The sequence below is a fragment of the Parus major genome, chromosome 8 (genome assembly GCF_001522545.3).
Source record: "Parus major isolate Abel chromosome 8, Parus_major1.1, whole genome shotgun sequence".
Lineage (NCBI taxonomy): Eukaryota > Metazoa > Chordata > Aves > Passeriformes > Paridae > Parus > Parus major.
Window position 1 is genome coordinate 10992600 of NC_031777.1, and position 21972 is coordinate 11014571.

At 36.3% G+C, this 21972-nt stretch overlaps 1 long non-coding RNA gene across 1 annotated transcript; it reads left to right on the top strand.

Annotated features, from left to right (window-relative positions):
* The first annotated feature begins 3411 nt into the window (after window positions 1–3411).
* Window positions 3412–20216, top strand: LOC107207863. The gene is made up of 3 exons (XR_004498424.1): window positions 3412–3495; window positions 12517–12573; window positions 20095–20216. It is a non-coding gene; the product is annotated as an uncharacterized LOC107207863 (long non-coding RNA).
* The last annotated feature ends 1756 nt before the right edge of the window (window positions 20217–21972 follow it).

The following is a 21972-nucleotide window of genomic DNA, read 5'->3' on the forward strand; positions in this document are numbered from 1 at the left end:
CTTTCACCTTTGCCTTGGTATCTCACTCCCACTGAGTGCCAAAATACTGCCACTTGTTTTTTGCTCTCTGAGAATCAATGTGTTGCTAAAGAAGTTTTTTGTACTTTCATAATGTCAGATTATTTTTTTTCAGTACAAGTCAGAGCTCAGACAGTATTCCTCTCTTTAATTTCCAGGCTTGTTTCAGTATCCAGTGATGATAATAGAATTTTTTTATTGGTGGGGTTTATCCAGATTTGGGTCTTTTTAAAAAAATTTTTAACTTCTATTTAAATTAGCCAAAACCATCAGGTACGCAAGCAGAACCTGCTGCTAAGCAACAAAGCTGCACTACCTAGAGAATAATATTACACTGTACTGAATACTGACAGAACTGGCAAATGGTCTTAGAGGAAGGAGATCAGTTCCCATTCTGTTACAAACCTGCAAATACAGATGGTAACAGGGATTAGCAGTCTAGAGGTTTTCTGGCTTAATAATTTACAGATTGTGTCTTTTTAAAACATGCATTTCAATTGAAGTTGGGCTCATCATTGCCTATAATCTATTAAGTGTTATGAAATCTACAGATAAGCAATTTTGAGGAACACAGGTACAACCTATCAGGCTGTGAACACCTAGTTTTGTCTTCATAGCACTAGGAAAATGCTCTTTTTTCTTTCTCTTTCTCTTTAGAGAAGCCAAACTTGTAAATGTTGCAATTTCCTAAAAGCTAAATTAAAGTATTTTAAGTATAGTATCCAGTAATGTGTAAGTCAAAAGTAAAGACCATGTAAAATGATAAAATTATCCAGCTATGGATAGCAGGTTATTATTCTGCAGTAGATAGGATATTACTGAAGAGGAAACCTGAAAATGTATTTTTCTAAGATTCATTCTGGTAATAGTCCATTTTATTTATTTCAATATATACTACTTTTTAACACATCATATACATTTTCCTCTTCATATATGAGATTTCTTTAGCTTTGATGTTGGTCTGGATAAACCCCAAATCCGTGTTCTTGATTTCATGAGTGCCTGTATGCTTTTAGGAACATTTTAAAATTATGGACATTCCACCTCACCTTTCTGCAGCCTGGTGTGTTGTGCTGGTTAATTGTCCATAATGCCCACAAAATAAAAACCATAATCGCTCCTTTAAAAATCCTGCTGTGATCTAAGTCTCTCTTTCTGGTCTTTTCACCAAAGACATAGGGACCAGCTGATTTGTTTCCTTCTGGAAGAACCATTTAATGTGTTGTTTCAGTCATGATGTGACAGGAAGATACAAAAAGTTGAAGTGGAATTGAGCACCACAAAACAACTGTGCTAAATATTAAATAAATTAATAAGTCCTTATAACTAGTTACCTTGCTATGCCATTTCATGCATAGTCAATACTCAGTGAAGGATGCCTCATTCCTATCGCGGTGTGTAAGATGCAGAAACAACCAGTTCTATACCTACTTAAAAATATATAGTCTCCTTTTCTGAAAAAATAAGCTTAGTGACTTCCTACTTAGTGCATTTCACTGCTGTAGAAGGATCTCTTGAGGCAGCAGGTCCATCAATCTGTCCTGAGTTTGGGCAGCCCTTCACATCTGGCTGCCACGGCTAACATCTGGGAATGGGCCTCCCAAACCTGCAGGGCCCAGGGCCACAGTGCTCTCCATGCTACAAACCACTCTAGGTGCTCTCCAATGCAATCTGCAAGGGGATTCAGAAAATTATAACCTTCTTCAGATAAATTAGTGCTGGGAAGCAGAGCAGCTCACCCAGGTGTGTTGTGTTTTCGCACGTCCCTCACTGTTTTCATAAGGCTGTAAAGGATCTTTGTGCAGAAGGTGTCCTGGAAGCATCAGGCATCAGTCTGTGCCTCAGTGGTGGCAGCCAAGCTGTAATTTATCTGACACACCTTTGTGACTTTCCTCTCAATTCCAAAGTAAATGGCTTTCTCACATCATTCAAATCCACAACCAGATTATCAGTAGCTGCCACTTTTCAGCCTAGAAGCACAAAAAGGACATAAAATGCCACTTGCCCTTAACACCGTTTTTCATGTGCTTCTCTCAGCATACCCAGCAGTGAGTTTCCCTTGGCCCTCTGGTGAATCAAACTCAGAAGTGTTCTGACTAGCTGAAGAGGAACTGAGGAGGAATAATACTCATTATAAGCAGGTCATATGGCATTTAAACCTCCTCTGATCATGCAGCCAAATCTATCAGTGTACTAATTCTCCCATCGGCGTGGATGCAAATTCTCCTGCCTTCAGAGCATTGGTTTCAGGTATTCACAGGTCAGCTGAACAAGGAATCCCTTTTCTGTATTGTTGGTCTTCCCCAGCTGCATCTGTTTACTGTCACGACACCTTTGTACAGTTTGATTAAGATAAATTTAGCTCACTCTGCACAGATGTGCTGATAAAGTATGTGCATAAAAGGTGATGTAAAGTAAGACCTCAGTTTGTCTGGTTACAGTCATTGTAGTTTTATTTAACTGATGTCTTTACCAACTTGAGTTTAATCCCCTCTTAAGCTGGTGTTTAGATCACAGTTAACCATTTTTCCTGTCAACTATTAAATAAGAGTCATTTCCCACCAAAAATTCATTGTTACTATTTTCATCATGAAAGCACTCCCAAAATTTGTTTTTCGACCATTTTTGCATGTAGAGCATTCTTGCTGTAGAGCACTATTGGTGTTTGAACCAATTCATTTTCCTTTGTAAGGATTTTTTACATTTCCTTTTGATTTCTGACCTTTTTCAGAGATACTTTATGTTTATGATGAGATTATGATTCTGATAGATGGTGACATTTTCTAAATTGGTGGGGTCACTAAAGGGACATTTTCTCAAAACAAACTTTTTTTTTTTTTCTGTTATTGGTCCCACAATACACTCTTCAGTGGGCATTGCAGGCATGTACATGGGCATCCAAGCATGAAGAAACATTTCAAAACTATCAAAATCATTCTACTTTCAAACAAATTAACATCACAACTTTCCACTGACAAGTTTCTAAAGATGATCCTGTGAACAGTACTGAGTCCAGTAATTTATTCAGGCTATCCAACAAGATCACTTCATCCTTTGTCTTTCACAAACAATTCAATATAGACAGCATGGACAGCTCTATGCAATAGGTCATCACCATGTTAGTACCATTGTTCTGAACCACGAGTGCAAAGTTTTCAGTACATTAAAATGAACACAAAACCTATTCAGGACTGCAGCCTTCTGTAACCTTGGAAACTATTATATATGTTCATTTGAGAGACAATCAATTTATTATAGCAATGTCAAATTGTTTTGAAGAGAAAGTGAATTGCCCTGTTTCATTTGTTAAAATGTATTTGTGTGACTCATCTGCTGTTGTTATCACTCAAACTATTATTAATAGTAGTCGTACATTTAATGAAGACTCCCTTTTTTTGTAGCACTGGAGAACTTCATTGAACAGTGAAGAACAAAATCTTGGATTCTATTTAGTCTTGGGTGAGACTGTGGAAACAGGTAAAGTTGTTAAATAGATAAGGGCTTTGTAAGAGGGTTTTATTTATTTATTTTCAGTGCATGAGACAAAAGTTTTGAGAAGGCTCTAACAAGTGACTAATTGTAAAGATAAATTGGGAGTTTATTTTCCTTTCTTGTTTCAAAATACAAGTATTAATATTGCACAACATTGACTACACTATTTTAGAAAGCATCCTTTGCATTTTAAACATGGCCATTAAGTTTAGCATTTGTTTAAAATGGATATGTGTAAAAAAACACTGATCTTTTTGAGGACTGCCCTCATCTTTCAGTGTTACTGGTAGTTATGTATATTCAGCAAGACATGATTATTCCATGATAAAAACCCCCAAACATTTGGTACTCTTTCTTCTGATTTAAAACAAGAGCAAAATATGTCTAGAGCTTTCCTTAGCTGTAATGCATGGTGTGTATCAGAGACAGAATGTCATCAGTGCTCGTTAGCACATGTGGAGCTGCACTCTTCTGAACGCTGGGGCCTCACTGTGCTGTATGACTTAACCTCCATTTCACAGCTACATATGGCTGCTGACAAGGGACCCAGCTCTGCAGGGAACAGCAAAAGCAGCTATGTGGGAGGGCTGGGGTCTTTTAAAATATACTAAGGGTTATTTTATAGAGGTTTTGCAAAGCAAGTGTGAATCTGATGAATGCTAGGAGAATGCAGTTGTCACTAGAGGTACCTTTGAAATGGCACAGTGGGCTTTGCTCTTGGCTCCCTCAGCATAGCGTTTTGAAAGGGGTATTTTGTGTTGTCTCCAGCAAAGACAGAGTACACAGTAAGTGTGTATACAAATGCTTTTGACAAATAACTTGTGTTTAATTCTTCTGGCACTTTTATTACAAAATGTCCCTGACACTACCAGTAAACTTTTTTCAGCTTTTTTGGGGTATGTCAGTTCTTTCACACAACAGCTTTAGTTTGATCTTTTTTTCACACTGGACTGAAAATAAAATATTTTGAATATTTTCTAGCAATAGAATTGTGTCAGAACAGATGCTCTCAATTCAGAAGCCTTGATTCTTCTTCAAAAACTTTCAAAAGATTTTTAAAACTTTTGGTCTGAAAACAAAATGTTTCCAGTATAGTTTTGGTTTCAATGAAAGGCTATAGAACATCTATGAATTCTGCAAACCATTGAAAAGCTTTGCCTGGGAAAAAAACTTACTTCTCAGAAAGAATTAAATCTTTATGGCACAAAGAGAAGTTCCTCCACTAAAGATAATGTCAAAATTCATATGGATCTCAACAAGTAACAGTAAAATGAAAATAAGTTATCACAAAGTGAGAAGATAGGGCTTAAGTTATCACAAAGTGAGATGATGGGGCTTAGTGATGGGATGTTTTATTTTATAGTTCAGTGTTACTCACATCAAATATAGTTATCAATATGGTGGGCATCTTGTCCCTCCAGGTTTGTGGATATGAAACAGTTTTTAGCACTGGGAGTAATATGTGACTCATAGGGTTGGGAGGGCTTCTGTAGCTGAGTGAAGCCATTCTTCCTGGAGTCACATCTTTCAATAATTGCACTATTCATTCCTACTGTGTGTCATGGTAAATAAATGCTTTAAAGTCCATGTGCTGTGTAGAAGAGACAACAGGAGATATATTTGAAATCTGCCTGTCCATTTTAGTGTCATGTACAATCACTGAAAAAGGCAATGCACATGAACAACTTAAGTACTTAATGGTTTCCCCTTAAAATTGTAGCTTGATGTTAATATGTCCTGAAATATCATTAATTTTTCATTATACCTCTAATTATGCAAATATTAAGAATACAATTGTTATGTATAAATATTGACCTTTGAGTATGAAGGTATTAAGGTATGTAGAGGTTGGATTCTGTACTGCAGTGAATCACAGCTGAGAAAAACAACAGTGTAGCTGGATGTGTTTTTAACTGGAAATGGGCAGCGAGAGCTGCCGGGCACTGAAAGAACAGCTGGCGTGGCAGCATTTGACATCCTGTGTGTAATTGATTTTGAATGCTTGACAGGTTTTTATAATGGTGCAGGGGCACTTAGACCAGCAGGTAACTGTTGGGAATAGATTGAGTGGTGGTGAGCGCATTTTCATATTACTCTTACTTGAGAATCCTTTAGACACACTTGACATCAAAGATATGTTCTCTTTTAAGTTCAAGTGCTTGTCAACCTGTTACACCCCTTTTCATCAAATTCCAGAAAAGCAGAACAACTTAAAACACCTGTATGTTATTTAATTAAGTGATCATTGTTAAAGATGAAATTTCAAGTACAGTTTATATATATATATAGTAGGAGTAGGAAATACAGTACTGGCTGGGCAAACCAGCCTTTAGTTTTCATGCCCAAATTATTTTTGTTGGTAAACCCTGAGCAGAGGATCACTCGTGAAATTGGTGTCAGAATTAGATTGACCAGCCCGATAATTACAACCAGAGAAAAGACAAGCTGTTTCTGTCTGTTTGAAGTGATGACATTTTTATTTTTTAATATGTGTTAAGTGGGCTGATCAAAATAATTCAACAATTCTTAGAGCTGCTGGGTTTGTTTTCCTTTTGCATTGCATGGCTGCAATTTGTCAATTTAAAGAAAAAAATAACATCTCTAAATAGATTTGATTTTATCTGGTGTTCACCATCCAACCAGTATATTAGAAAGGAACTAGTGCAACTGAGTGCCCTCATTCTGGGATCTTGAATTTGCTACCTGGTCGAAGAGTTTGCATTGCAAATAGTGAAACATAATGTAGTATGTGAAAATCAGGCTGCTTGGAGTCAAGCATGCAGTTACTGAAGAGTCAAAAATGACCAGTAGCTGTAAAAATCTAGGTCATACACTTCTAGACTTTTGGTCTTCAAACTTGTGGCAAAGTATTTTGTTCCTCAAGGACATTTTTTAACTCTGTCATCATTTGCTGCCAAAGGTTTGGTGTTTTGTATCCAGTCCATTAATGCTGGAATCTGGGTGGATATTTGCATTTGGGACAATAAAATATCTCACATAATACATGGTAAATATCCAAAACAACTGCTATATTAAAATTAATAGATTGTGCATATGCAATGTTCATAATATTTTATTAATGGCTGTGAATTGGATCTAGAAAATTTTACAGTGGTTGGACTGACCATTCATCCAAAAGATATAGGCACTTAATTGTGTCTAAGCAGCTGTCAATTTTGTATGCCCTTAAGATGTCCCTTTCTCACTTGGCTGATCACATCAGGTTCAGAACCTCTGAAATTTTCAGATTTAGACCAGAAGGGAAAATTTTGCCTGTGACAAAACTGCAGTGGCTTAACCATTATGGTGCATGTCTAAATATTACAATATCTCTGAAAAAATATTAAGATCTACAGGAAAGGACAAAGACAGTTGAAGCAAATTTTCATAGAAGTCTAAAATATCATTTTGCAGTGGTTTGTATAACTGTAAAGTAATTTGTTCAGTAATTAAATATGTATTTTGGTAATAGACTCAAAGTATTTCCAAATTGACAGGATTCACATTGCTGTGCTCATTAAATTAATTTCAGCAGAGATTATATTTTTGAACAAAACCATGAAAGGATAGCCCCCTGGAGACAAAAATTCTCAAAGAAATCGAGGGTAATGGCCTCTAAACAGTGTTTTAGTTTACAAAGTTGATCAGATAATTTCAAGTCTGGCTACACAGATCCTATTAGTTGCACAAACTGTCTATCATTTGCTGCTGTAAAGATGTGCTGTGTTTTATGACCGAGTAAAGCTACAGTGCTGTGTCTTAGTGTAATCTGCAATTATTGGAGCAGAGAAGGTAAGAAAAATGAAATCAAGAGAAAAGCTTACACTGGAGTCTTGGAGATCCTACAACAATAATTTTTCATGGCAAGGTTGGAAAGTGCCGTGACTTAGCTAATAATTGTAGCAAATATTACAGATAGCTTGAGCAATTATACATTTTAACCTGTTCATTAGTTTAGAGCTAATAGACAGCCATTTAAGTACTGCAGTTAATCTCACCAGCTCTACTAGTATCATCTTCCTAAGATTATTTGCATACTAGAGACTTCTTGGCTCATTGGAGGGAAATATTTCATTGTCATTAGGTTTTTATTAAAAATGTCTGACAGAAAATTGATTTAATATTTCCTTGTTAAGAGAATAATAATTACAGGGTTTTTTTTAAAAAAAAAAAAAAACAGGCTTTTTTTTCTATTATTTAGAAATTAATTTCTTGGTCATTAGTGTTTCCTAAAAGGGACTCTCAGGTAAAATGTTGCTATAAAATCGTGAAATGTGAATGACTTGAAGGATATTTTTAAAAGAAAATACATATTTGAGATACCTACTAATCTTCTTTTGCTATAATAATTCCATTTGCACACACAAGAAAGTAGCTGTAGACAGCCTTGTGATTCTAGATGAGAAAGGTGTTGCTCGGGCTAGGTCTTAGAGACAGTCCATAGAAAATTAGGAATAATCCACAGAAAATTAGATTAGCCTACAATAGCATAAAATAGTATTTGTCACTTAAAAAGAATCACTATTAAGACTAAAGAATGCATTTCAAACATACACACATTACAATAAATGCACATAAAGTGCCGAAGCACTTGAATTGTACGATGTTGGCCTCAGTGTTAGTTATGTTATGCTCTATTAAAATATAAAGGTTACAGGAGCTAGTTTTTTTGGTTATTTTGTTTGTTTGTTTGTTTTAAACAGGAGTGTATATGTATTTTCTTCTGTGGGTTTTTTTCTTTTACTATTTAATCTTTTTTCTTAAGGTAAGGGAAATCTTAATCAAAAAAGCAAAAACTAGGACCTACTGGTCCCCTGTGGTTAACAGCTGGGGAAATCCTGTGAGTGAAGGCCCTATTTCTTGCATTGAAATGTGTCAGAGTGGTAATTTAAATTGTGAAGGAGGGTCTTTCCCACTGAACACTATCTAAGCAGAATTTAACATACCTGCCATAGCCCATTTCATTTTCAGGAGTGTTATACATCTGCTACCTCCCAAAACATAATCTTGGGAAACCAATTTGTATCAATATTTGACTCACATATTCAAAACTTCTATCCCATCCAAACCACTCCACAAACTGATTTAAATATGCTGGGTTCTACCAATGTTGCACCAGCGTGTTTTGCATAGTAAAAGTAAAGATTGTCTAAATTCATGGCTGCAAAATTTATCTGAAGCAACATGTAGTGTGCTATACCCTTCCTGTAGTATTTGCAATCACAAAACAAAAAAGATGAGTTTTGAAGAGCAATTCTGTGCTGCAAGACTGTGCCTGTTCCTGGATACAACAGAAATAATGGATAAGATCTTCCATTCTTTTCCCAGAATCTTTTCAGAAATTAGAAGTTAGACTTCCATTTTTGACTCTTCTCCATTAGTGCCAGGGGATGAAAAACCTGGTGTTTAATTTTCTATTCCAGATTTTCTCCTCTCATTTATGTCAAGCTAAACAAATATTCCAAACATAGGCCAGTAGCATCTGTTAATTTTGTTCTTTATTACCTTGCACTGGTTATTTTTATTTTTATTTTTAATATATGAAAGACAGGCAGTTCTCAGCCCTACACATGCTTTAGCATTCATACAGTTTGCATATAAATAACATTTTTAGCTGTATCCATGAAGACAGAAGACTATTAATTTATGTAAATAGTCTTCTGTCTAACCTTTGATCTTAGTTGGATTCTTTTGTAGTTGTTAAAAAGAATTTATTTCAATTGCATCATTTATTATATCATGGCAATGGTTTCTTTCCCTCTGAAATCCCTTAAATGTTCTTTATTGGAGCAATCTTACACCACTCAGGTTTCAAAATTATTTACTTCACATGATCACAACACAGTTTGAGGAAATATGAATTTCTGCCATGCCAGATGGTAATGGGTATTGACGACTTTTTCAGTGAAAGAGATAGGAAGCTTCTGAATTTCTTTTCTTCCCAAAGTCATGCCTTCCCACTCAACTTTATTCCCACCTGCCAGCAAAAGCAGATTTTTCAAAAGTGACTCCCTATCTTGCATCCAAAGAAATGGTTGTACTTTAGCAAAAGTTTAGTACAATGGAAATTTCATCTCTATTCTGTGTCTAAAGATTTTTAAAATCTCTCTGAATATTTTTGGGCAAAAGCTGTTGCCTGGGCAGTTTGCTGTTTTTATCTTTACCTAAGGAATTCCCATCTGGCCGCTTTGGGATTTCAGCTGTCAGTGGACAGCTCACAGGAGGGACTGTGTTGGTGCAACTTGTGTGGCAGCAGCTCAGGCAGTGTGCTTGGCTAAGATATTGTTCATCCCAAGTGAATCATAGGCCTATATTTCTGGGTAGTGATATTGTTGGTGCTGATTATCAGACTAAAGGATATCTGACTATATCCCTGGTTACAGATCAGTTAAGGTAACTTACTACTACAATGGAATTTAACCTGGAACATTTGACTTATTTATATTTGACTTATTAATAGTTTAACATAAACATCTGTAGGGACTAATTTATATTTTTTTAACAATGAGCTGTACCATTGTTGTAAACAAACTTCACGAGTAGAGCAGCTGTAGAAATCCAGATATATTTGGAAAAGTAGCTTGAATGATAAAATAGGACTTTTAGGCACTGAAATCTTCAAAAAATGCATGAGTTTGATGATTTTCTCTAGTTCTCAAATTTTGTCATGCTTCAGATTTTACCAAATGTTCCAAAATCTCACAGTAAAACAAAATCACATTAAAACAAAAAAGCAAAACCCAGTCTGAAGAGGTAACAAAGGGGATCACAGTTATGATCACTCAACACAGTCATCTCACAGCCAGTCTTGGCAGCATTTGTTCTTGTGAATCTTTGTCCACAAGCAAAACACAGGGGTTAATATATAACCTCTACATTGTGAGTGTGTAATAATGCTTTAGATAAAGTGTTTGATCAGTGAGCAATAATGCTTGAGGTTTTATCCTGTGATTATTCAATTTATTCTAGTCTTATTAATTTTACTTATTAATTGTTCATAAGGATTTTATTCAAATAAATTTGTTAGTGTAAGAAAGCTGGAATGTTAATGTGAATTTTCTTATTACACATTCTGTCACAGGAATAAACCAGACAGTTCAAGGCTGTATGTGATTCATTGGGATGAGGAATTCACTCAGAATGGGTGGGAGGCTGAGTAGGTGTCTGTGGTTGATTCTGCACATCTAGCACCAGGTAATCCCAGTGCCTGGAAATCTGTGGAGGAGTTGTCTCTGCAGTGAGCTATTGAATGGGCTCTTTGCACTCATATGTGACCACGCTATGTATATAAAAAGGAATGGCTGTATGATCTTTCTGTGCTTAAGACCTGACTGACCTGACTTTGGATTTTGAAGCAGTTTTTTTAAGTCTAACTTTCTGTAATGTTGAGAGTGGATAATTTTATTTTAATGCTGAATACAAAAACAGAGATGCAGATGGATTTTCCAAGTTCTGTCTGGTTTTGTGTGTTATTCTACTCATCTGCAAAGGTGCTACATAATCTGTCTAGAACAGTCTGATAATATACAGTTCTATTTCTCATAGGAATTGAATTTTAAACAGGAAAATAAAAAATGCACTTGGGAATAAAAACTGCCAACATTCATTAGGCCTTGAATTAGGAAGTTACATAAGCTGTGAGTTTTACAACTCGGTGGGTGTATGGTAGCGTGGGTGGATCTCTGAACTTACAAAGGAACGTCACTGAAGTCAGGTGTAGGATCAGAACAACTTTATGAATGCAATCATTCCCACTCTTAATGGCAGCCTCTTAAAATTATGTAGGATTTTCTTCCCACATCTTTCAAGTGGTGTTCAAGAAATAATGAATTCTCTCTCTCAAAAAAAAAAAAAAGGAGCAAAAGTGTTTGGAATCAATTATTTTTGTGTAGAGAGGTTTAAGTGAAATGATGCTGTATAGTTATAAATTGTAGACCTGTCAGAAATGGCTTCTGTACATATTCCTCACCCATTGCTAACAGATGGCAAAAAATTTAGAATTTCCTTTTAATGAATCCATAGCCAGATCTCCCATACTGATAAATTTTCTATCAAAGGTAGGTACTATTTTGTGCCTGAATGTTTTCTGAGTACACTAAACTTTTATCTATTTCTGACCCTAAAAACTGAATTGAATGATCCATTGAATTCAGCCAGCTGTTTGCCAGCCTCCTTTGATACCTAAATGACATGAACTAATTTTTCTCTCTTAACTGTTGAAATTTGTGAAACCACAAATCTCTTAACTGAACATGACTCCCAGTGCCAATAATTTAAATTGTGACCAGCATGAATAACAGCTCTGTTTCTTTTTCTTCATGAAGAGCTAGCACTGGTGCAGCTGGCATGATGACAGAGGATCCAGAGTGTTGATTCTTCAGGAACACTTACAGCTTTACATACATGATTAAATTCTTCAATTTCTCCCAAAAGGAAGTCCCTAATTAATTCATTGCCATATATCTGGGCAGACTCCCAGTGCAGTCTCTACAAGAATTCCATCCCACAGTAATCCATTAAATGCTTGCTTTAAAAAGTTCTTAAAGGGTTTGCAGATATAGAAAGAGATGCTTGATCCCCATTTAAACTGGATGGAAGATCTTGGGATTTTTATGTGTTTTCTGTGTTTGGAATAAGAGCTTCATAGGAGTTTGAATGTGAAGATTTCTCCACTTATTGGGGGGGACCACTCATGGGACATGAGCAAGGAGCTTTTCAACCATGTCTTTGAGCTCATTTTTTTCCTGATTACAGTAGGATATTTTTTGCTTTCTCTGTCATTTTGACTAAATATTTCTCTACATGTCTGTAAACTCCTGATATGTACTATACTATGTGGTCTCCTCATTTGCTCACTTTACCTGTACAACCCTATTTTATTTCTAGTTTTGTTAAACCTAATGTAGCTAAATACTTCTTTATTTTCCTATTATTCATCTCTGTGATATCTGAGCAACTTAAAGTTTCCAGATTGGTTGCAAAAAAAATATGTTTCATCTGACCTAGGTTTCTCCCCACTGCTCCTGTTTCCAGTCTGGTGCCATTTCCATTATGGTGGAAAAGGTAAGTTTAAAAAAAAATAAAAATAAAAGGAAATCAAATTTAGTGACAAAAATTAGGATCACTGTGCTTTCTGTCAAAGTCTGCAGATCTATTTCTGTAAGGCTTTGGTCAAAGGTTCACACAGCACTGTTTGTACTGAATTCTTCTCTGTAGAATAAGGTCCCAGTTTTTCACACAGCAAGCTTTACAGCTGCATTAATTCTTGGAATAATCTTTGATTTCTGTGTATCCATTTCTGTCCCACCTTCAAGTCTACTAAAATTATTTTCTTCCATTTGTTATGTCTTTCTTGGTTATTAAAATGAACAAGTCTTGCAGTTAAGGACTCTCTGTTGAGTCAGCCATCAAATCAGTGCTGCTATATGACTAGTGACTGTTCTTTCTTCCCTCCAAACCTGATATCATAACTCTAGTAAAGCCTGTCATGGGATAATAAGGTTTCTTAAGGTTTATTTTTCTAATCACTAAGATTCAGGTGAAGATTTCTCAATACCTGATGAGCCTTAGACACCTGGAGAACTTTGAAGACTCCCAGCATCAAAGAAGACCTAGAATTAAATATTAGTAATATGTATTAGAAAAACACTAATGGAAAGTTTTCTGTGATCTTCGACATTAAAACCAGTGTCAAAGGAAATTCTGAAAAATAGAGCATGCTTTTTCAAAAAATGAAATTACTTTGTCCTAAGAATTTCTACTTTTAGGCATGTAATAAAAGCAGGATAGTGTTGTGTGAAAAATGTAAAAATATGTAGATTTTTCATGTCTAGATCATAGTATTATTTCATAAGAAATTATTATAAGCCTTCAAAATTAATATCCTATCCAGCCATTGAAGGCAAATTAAATGCAAATGAAACTCAAATGAACGCATAATGCTTACTACACTGAGGTTTCAAAACACATTTGTGATGCTGAGTAGAAAAAAAATCAAGCTTACATTGAATGTACTCTGCAAATGCAAATGTCATCATCCATTTCTTTTTATGCTTTTCTGGTTTGTGCTCTTTGTTTTGCAAATATGGTAATTGTAATGCAGTTGTATTAAAATTGGAAGAAGTCATTGAAATTCACCCAGCAAACACACTCTTCTTCCAAAGTTATTTGGTTCAGAAGTGTAAAATGAATTTTGAATTTTATGTCAGCAGTTTTAAAGCTTATCATGTTACATTCATATATTCTACTATGTCACTGAATGAGATCAGAAATATTGAGGTGTTAGTATGAAACTACAAAAAAACCCCAAAAGGCATGTTTTAATTTTCGATTTATTTGTTTTTTAAATGAAAGGCCAACTGATGACATTTCTTTTGGCAAGACAAATGTTTTAATTCATATACTGAGTCCTTTACTTAAACTTTGATTGGTGTACTTTCCTTCCAGTATTTTCAAGAGTTACCTTAACATATCAATTTCTCTGTACAAGTCCTGTAGGAAATGACTTTTTAAGCCTAAAAGGATTACCCTTTTGTGCCTTCATGCATTTTATATTCCATTTACTCATATCCAGTGACAATGCTGGGAAGAGCTCTCTCATGTTCACTACACCACCACTGACCACAGTGCTCTGTGATGCAAACTGAGGGAGCTAAAGAATCTTTCTCCAATACATTGTTAAGTTTTCTACACTAACTTTTTTCTTAGATGTTATTATAGATGACTTCCAGCACTGCTAAATCTCTCAGGTACTGGATACCTTCATCTGCAGTGGTCTGCTTTCCTGGGAAGTTCACAAGATCTTCCTTAAATGAACAACTGTCCCAGCAAAGCAAGGCCATCAGTGCCAGGTTAAAGCAGAGTCACTGGCTGTGTTAGCCTGTTCCCAAATGTAAGGGAAATAAGGAGACAAGAAGCTCAGCTGCCAGCTCCCTTCCTGCACAGGAACTGGTACCCAATAACTGCTATAACTACAGCATGATTAATGTGAAACTGCCGTGGTCTCACCCACGCCAGGCACGAGAAAGGGCTGCGGTGGGCTGACCTTGGCTGGGTGCTGGGCCCTGACCAAGCTGCTCTATCACTCCTGCTCAGCTGGACAGAGGAGAGAAAATTTGATGGGAGACAACTCATAGGCTGAGATAAGGCAGGTACTAAAGCAGAAGGTTATGTGCACACAAGCAAAGAAAAGAAAACCCCAAAGATTTAATTTTCTGCTTCCCATTAGCATGTGTTGTCTGGACAGTTCCCAGGAAGCAGGGCTACAGCTCTCAGGGCATGGTTCCAGAAGGGAAATGTTGTAAAGAAAGAATGAACACTGGCTTCTAGCTCCTTTTAGCTTTTGTGTCTGAGCTGATGATATATGGTCTGGAAAATCCTGCTGGTCAGTGTGGGTCCACAGTCCTATCAGTGTCCCCTCCCATGATCTTGCCAACTCCCATCCTACTGCCTCAGGCTGGAATGTTGAGAGACAGCACTGATGCTGTGCCAGCCCTGCTCAGCAGCAGACAAAACTCTGGGGTGTTTTCAACACCTTTCCAGCTCCTGATGCAAAGTACAGCACTGTGAGGGCTGCTTGGGGAAAATGAACTCCAGCTCAGCCAGACCCAATATTACTGTTCATCTGGGATTCACAGCATAGGAAGGAGATTAAGACCATTAAGAGGGGGAGAGTCGAATTGTTCTAAATGACTGACACAGGCTTTATTCTGCTGTGGATTGTGTGGAAGATGCTGGATCAAAATAGAGGTGTGTCAGATATGTGGCCTGTATTACTTTGCAGACATCCTTGCCTTTGTCAAATGCAGAAATTTAAAAAAAAAAATAATTGAGGAAGAAACTCAAACCCCACAGCTCTCGCAGGTCATATTAGTAATGAGACATGTGGTGTGCAAAGCTTGGATAGAAGGCATCAGAAAACTGACCAGCAAGAAAGGTGATTATCACATACCTAAACAAGAATCACTGTCTTTGTTACACACACAATATCTGGTGAACAGGAAAGGTGGAGCGACTTTATGGAACTGATTGTCAGGGAAAAAAGTAAATGCTAAAGCATTTTATGGGAAATTAAAGTTACACCCTGTGGTGAGAGAGACATGCAGTCAAAGATGAATACCCATGTGTTTTCATTTTGCAGCATAGCAGCAAAATCTGTTTTGATCTCATTTGTCTTGTTAAATGTTTTAACTGACTCTGTATGCATTGTCTTTATATCCTGTAGGACACAGGTTAAGATTCTGCATGCTGTTTGTCAAATTTTAAGATATAAAGCAATGCTCTTGGAGGCTTAACATCTTTGTTTAACTACAGCTGGGTTACAGTATTTGTTTGAGAGTCTGACTGAATATTACAAGGCTACATGCAAAGCAGATCTCCACCGATGTGGTTTTTGATTAGTGGGGCAATAGAAAATAAAAATTTTGGAGCTGCAATGGTTTCATATTTATCATCAGAGACTATTCATAAAGGGAGATTGTCTTCTTGCCGTATACAGGTACTAGCAGCAAGTTTTGGGAGCCATGTAAGCCGTATCTGAGAACATGGAATCTAACTGATTTCTTGGAAAGAAAACCAAAATTTTTGAGCTTTTGGGAATCTCTTTTATAATTTAGAGAGGATCTTAGAATTGCTGCCATTTTTGGCTGGAAGGAGGCATTTCTGTGTATGTACATCAGCCAGTGTTCAAGCCTCAGTATAAACAGAAATACAGTTTTGACACTTTCTTGTAATGCTTTAGTTATGTGCTCCACTTTATTAGAAATTTTCTTTAGCTACTGGCAGTTCAAGGTGCTATATCTTAATTCCTCAGGTGGTTGCTTCAAATAAATCTGTAACTCTGATGAAATAGGAACATTAAATGCCATTTAATATCAATGATACTGGGGCATGGATGCTTTATAATAAGTAGCTATAGAAGTATTGAATGCCATAGTTGTTATGAGGAGTTTAATCATATCTGACCATGAAGCAAAATGTGAGCAGATGTGACTGGTCTCTCAGCTGATACAAAATAGTAGTTGTCTGAATCAGTAGAGTTATGCTGGCTTGACCCAGGAGGATTTGAGAAGAAATCTGTAAAAGTTGATGTGATTTCTGATCTGTATTGGTCAATCTATTTAAAGTACATATTTTTTTTCAATTTGTTAATGGAGGAGTAGTTGCCCTGTGACACAGGTTACAGTAACCACCAAAAGTGCTCATAAATGAGATGGTTCCAGGTGTTGCATACCTGTAACTTTTAAGTGCTGCTTAAAAGCTGGCAATTGTTTTCATAACAAATTCTGTGATCAAGTGTGAAGCTGGACCAACATCCATGAGTAAATCACTGGCAGGCAGAGCCAGGTGATGACTGCAAACTTGCAAGAGGTGTGCAAGCTCCGTGACTGAGGAGATGAGCTCTTGGCATTGGCAAGGGTGGCATTTGCACGGCCACAGGCTGATGGTTTTCAGAAATTCAAGTAAGGCCCTTGGCAGTTTGCTTTTCATAATCCCTTTGCCCCTTGACTCTAAGTTCCTTAGACTCCTGTTTATGTCTCTTTCTTATTGAAGCTGTGCATGTGAGGCCTATAAAAGTAGATTCCAGTAATATGAATTCTGAAAACTAAATACAGCCAGTCTTTCAGTGTATATGGGATGGAATTACTGAGATTTATAACTGCTGCAGGTAGCAGGTGAAGTTTCTCTTCGAGCCACTTTGGTAAATCAATTTTCCAGTGGGGTGGGTCATAATCTGTCAATGATTTTTCTGTCTCTAGAGGTGTTTTCATTCCATTGAGATATAAACATGAGGGCACTTCAGTGAAAGGTTTACTACATAGCTTTCCTCTCAATCTTTTTTAGTGAATATAGGAAGGGCTACAGCTGTTTGCAAATAAATTTGTATATAGAGAGAAATAATGAGATTTTTTTTTTAATCCAGTATCAATGGGAAGAGTGAAAACCTATCAGTTTTGTCGATCCTTTACATTATTGTATTGTTCCAAAATCTGGTTTAAGAACTAAATGATATAAAATGTTTTGGGTTAAATAGATGGAATTCATTTCAACAATATTCTTTTTAAGGTCTACCTGGTCTACCTAAACCCATAATTTTTCTCTGTTTTTTTGTTTTTCTTTTCCAGTTAATCAATACTTTATTAATTTTTAACACTTTAAGCCTGGTCAAGCAGCGTTTAAGATCCCTAAGTAGAAAAAGGTGGGGACCTGTCTTTATTTAGAGGTTTCAAGTTCTGTTTTGCAGATATGTTGACATTTATGAAACTGTCAAGGTTTGATCATATTGGTTAATCCAATTTAAAGATGCTTAGAGTTTTTGTTTAACCTTCAGCTTGAAATAGCTGGTGGTGGTGGTGGGTTTCAGAGAGAGGGAGTGATAGCATACTCAGGAAAAATACCACAAGCCAGCATTTGCAACTATTACCATTTAAATAGCCTGTGTCAACCTAAACAATACACAAGGGTTTGGATGACATTTTTTGTGGGAATTTGATTCCGAGGATCTTTACGGTATGATAAGTACATGATCCAAAATGACATATTATGGAGTTATTCTGGGCTGGGGTGAACACAGATCTCAAGCAAAGGATGATAGGCAAAAATACATCCCAAACTGCATGGAAGGAGCAAGAAATTACAAATAGATGGAAAGCACTTTAAACAATTTCCTCCACTATGTACAGGACTGTATTGTGACATTCATCAGAGGAATCTCATCTTCCCAAGCTGCTTCCAATTTTCTGCAGCCTATTTGAATAGGTCCACTTCCATTAGGACCAAATTTAAGGGACAGGTAGGGTTTTCATTCTAGCTAAATCAGGACACTGTGTCAGTATTGCTGAGAGAATATCTCTGAAAATCTTGACTTCTGAGTTCCTTGATCTGTAAATATCATGCATTTGTTCACAGGTACACACCTAAATAGCTCATTAAGGATACTGTTTAGGAGGAATTTTCAGGATTGAGGATTAGGGAAAGGTGTAATTTTTTGTTTTATTTCTTTTATTACATAAAAATCCTCAGTAGATTTTTACGACAACCTGCAGAAAAATTCATGTTATAAATAAAGTCTGAAAAAAAAATTAAAGTCCAGGGGCTCTTGAGAGTTATAATCTCTCACTTGAAATGTTAGGCAGGGATGAAGAAGGCTTGCAAGCTGCTCCTGCAGCACTGGGCTGCAGAGAGCTGCAAGCACAGGGCTGGAGGAGTGCCAATGCCCACCAGAGCCAAGCAGGGGCGAGTTGAGAGGGAGAATGCAACTCTGGGTAGCAGAATCTGCTGTCTAGGTTGGTTTTTAGAACACCAAGTGTGTGATAAATTATAGCTTAACTCTCAATTGTGTAAGTGTGACACTTTCATAATAAACACAGGCTGCTTGGGTTCATCTGAAAACAATCTTACGCGTTTGGTTCATTTTATTCATGGGGACAGTTTCTATGTCATCTGCTGAGTGGGTTTGGTGCTTTTCCCCCTTTTTTTCCAAAACTAGATCTGAGTGCTTGCAAGGAAAGAAGAAAACAGACATCAAGAGGAACTGAAGTTGTTCATTGTGGGAAGTGTGCCTGCAAAATTTGTCTTAAAGCTTTGAATATTTTATTTTTGTCAAAAAATTGATTTCAAAGACTGAGGAACATGTCTTTCAGTCTGTATTCTTTATCTGCAAAGTTTTTTTTTCTTTAAAATATTTGCTCTCTTGTAATAAATGGACAAGAATGGATTGGTCAATACTAATCTTCAAGATACAGTTTTTGTTTGCAAACAGACATTTTTGCTTAACGCTCCAGTGATGTGAAAGACGATGTGTGGCACAAAGCAGGACGGACAATGTAACACTGACCCTGCCTTTGGGATACCACAGGAGAAATACTGTGCATGGCAGTATTGGCAATGATGTTGTGTTGTTTTTAATACCCGTGGATGTACTCTGAATTGATCTATCCTGGGGAACCTCTCTGGTTTAGTTTTGTGCCAGAGCTTTGTTTAGCAGGGCTATATATACCATTGTTTCACTTTGTTATCTGTGTAAATGTTCTTTATATAGCTGCCAGTCCATTATCTTCCTGCAAAGTACTCTCTCAAAAAAATTCATTACATTTGCATTTTTTGTTTTTGTTCAGTATTATCTATGATAGATATGAATATGTGTATACATATGTGCATACACACTGTGTCTGCATTTATGTGGCCCATGAGAACTGTGGAGATTCTTGTTCCCACTTCAGCCACTTCCTATAAACTGATTATAATTTTCAAAGCTCATTGTAATATCAGGCCTGCTTGTGATCATCTTACAATTGAAAGCTAATTGAAGTCTGATGTATACTGATAACTTGCTAATAGATGTTGTATGACACATGTTCAAAAAAAGAGGTAACTTTTGAAAATGACACTCAACATTACTTATGACGTAAATGATGCAACCCCATCAGTTTTGAATCAATTTGGATTTAATCATCATTTATAATTCATTTGATTTCCTCTTAAACTCTGCCTCAAGCATCTCCTAGGTGTTTAGACAGCAGAAAGATAAAATGCATAGATGTATATTGCTGCCTAATAAATCTCTTTCATGTTTTCCACTTGCAGAGACAGGGTAGTCTGACCTTGGAAAAGGGCTATAATCCAGTGTCTTTATAGAGATGAGGAAGCAGCTTTGACAAGCAGAAGTTAAACCCTAGATGGTCCAGGACTATCTAGCCATTGCTTAATCTTCTTAATATGGTAAGACAAATCCCATTCTTCATTTTTATATTAACATATTTCAATTTTATTACAGTTTTTAACTCTTAAGCAGAGCTGTAGAAGCTTGGCTAGAAATGCCAGACAAGCATACACATTCAAAAGAAAAATAACTCCTCAGCTCAGCAAGCTCACAAGTTTCAAAAAGCTTATTTTAAGTGGCTATGAGTGAGGAAAAATTAGGGCATTGGGCAAGGCAACGTAACTGCTGAAGAGATAATAAAATAAGGACTGTGAGAATTAATCACTATTAACAATAAAATACATTTATTCTGGGTAGGGCTTGCTGTCAAGACAGGATTTCTAAGTGGCCACAGGGTTAGAAATGGCCACTTCTGATTGTTACCTTCATCATCAGCTTGTTTCCCATTTTTTGGGAGCAGGATATGATTATCCCCAGTTGTTTCTGAGAAGGAACATCTAATGTCAGCCTTAATCTCTGTGAGGTGACTGCAGTCTGCACAGACACTGACCAGAAAGATTCCACTTTGAAAACTTTGAAATGAAGCTCTCTTCTTCCACATCTCTTTTTCATTCTTCTGTACCAAACTAGTATAATAGATATTATTCTGTATTTGGAGAAATTGTCTGCCACTGAGCAGGTTATACAGGCCATTGAAGCAGCCAAAGAGCTGAGTGGTGGTTGATGTTGGCTAGATTAATTTAAGATAATATTTTCCATAATGCATATTTTTGTTTAAGAATAATTAAATTAAGTATTAAATATTTTATGGTGAACTTAAAAAAACTTAACTCCCTTTGCAGACATAGGGACAGAGAATCTGTGATGTCTACTCAGTGTGTGCTTTGGATATTAAAAGCTATGATTTGAGCTATAAAGTTCTTCAAACCAGTGGATTGGTTGCTATAATTAGATCATATGACATTTTCTAGGAAACTTCTTCACTTATGGGTTAATTTCTTATAAAATATATTTTTCTTTGATAAAACAAAGAACAAAATTACTAACAAGAAAAAGTCAGTATTTGCAAATATGCTTAAAAAGTCACAAAATTAGTAATAAATCATGAACAGTTCAAATCCAGATTGGTTCTGCTGAAGTGAATCATTCTGAAAACATTTCCTGCTTTTCACTAGCTCTCACATTTAAAATCCCATGCAGAATAAAATCTCTAGAAACTGAGAAAGATTTTCAGTTCTAGTCAAGACACCCCAAATGAAGCTTTGTACCTTTGCTGTAAGGGTGTTACTGATATTTGGAAATCTAAATTTTGAAGGGAGGATTTTAAATCTGGCTTCTCAGATGCTGGTTGTATCCAGCAGGCTTGTAAATAACCTTGGAAAGGGCTGATTAGGCGTGAGATACAGGCTGTTGATTAATTAAATGTGTTTGAATGCTCAAAAGCAAAGCTGATTCTAAACAGGTAAAACATGTTTTTATGAAAGTGAATGGCAGATGAAATTCAATTTTGGTAAATGGAAAGGAACTAATGTATTTAAATATGCATTTTGATTCAGTAGTTGCTATTCAGGAGGGAGATATTGGCATTATTGTGATTAGTTCAATAAAACTGTCACCTCAGCACCATCTAAAGAGGAAAATACAGTTTTATAAAACATCCTGGGAAAAAAATAAGATAAAATAATGAATGCAATCCTTTTGAAATCTAGGTTGCATTGTTATCTTGAATATTAAGACAAGAGTGGTAAAAGTTCCCAGAGGAACCTGAAGGGCTACAAAGAACAATAGTAGACAGAGAAGGG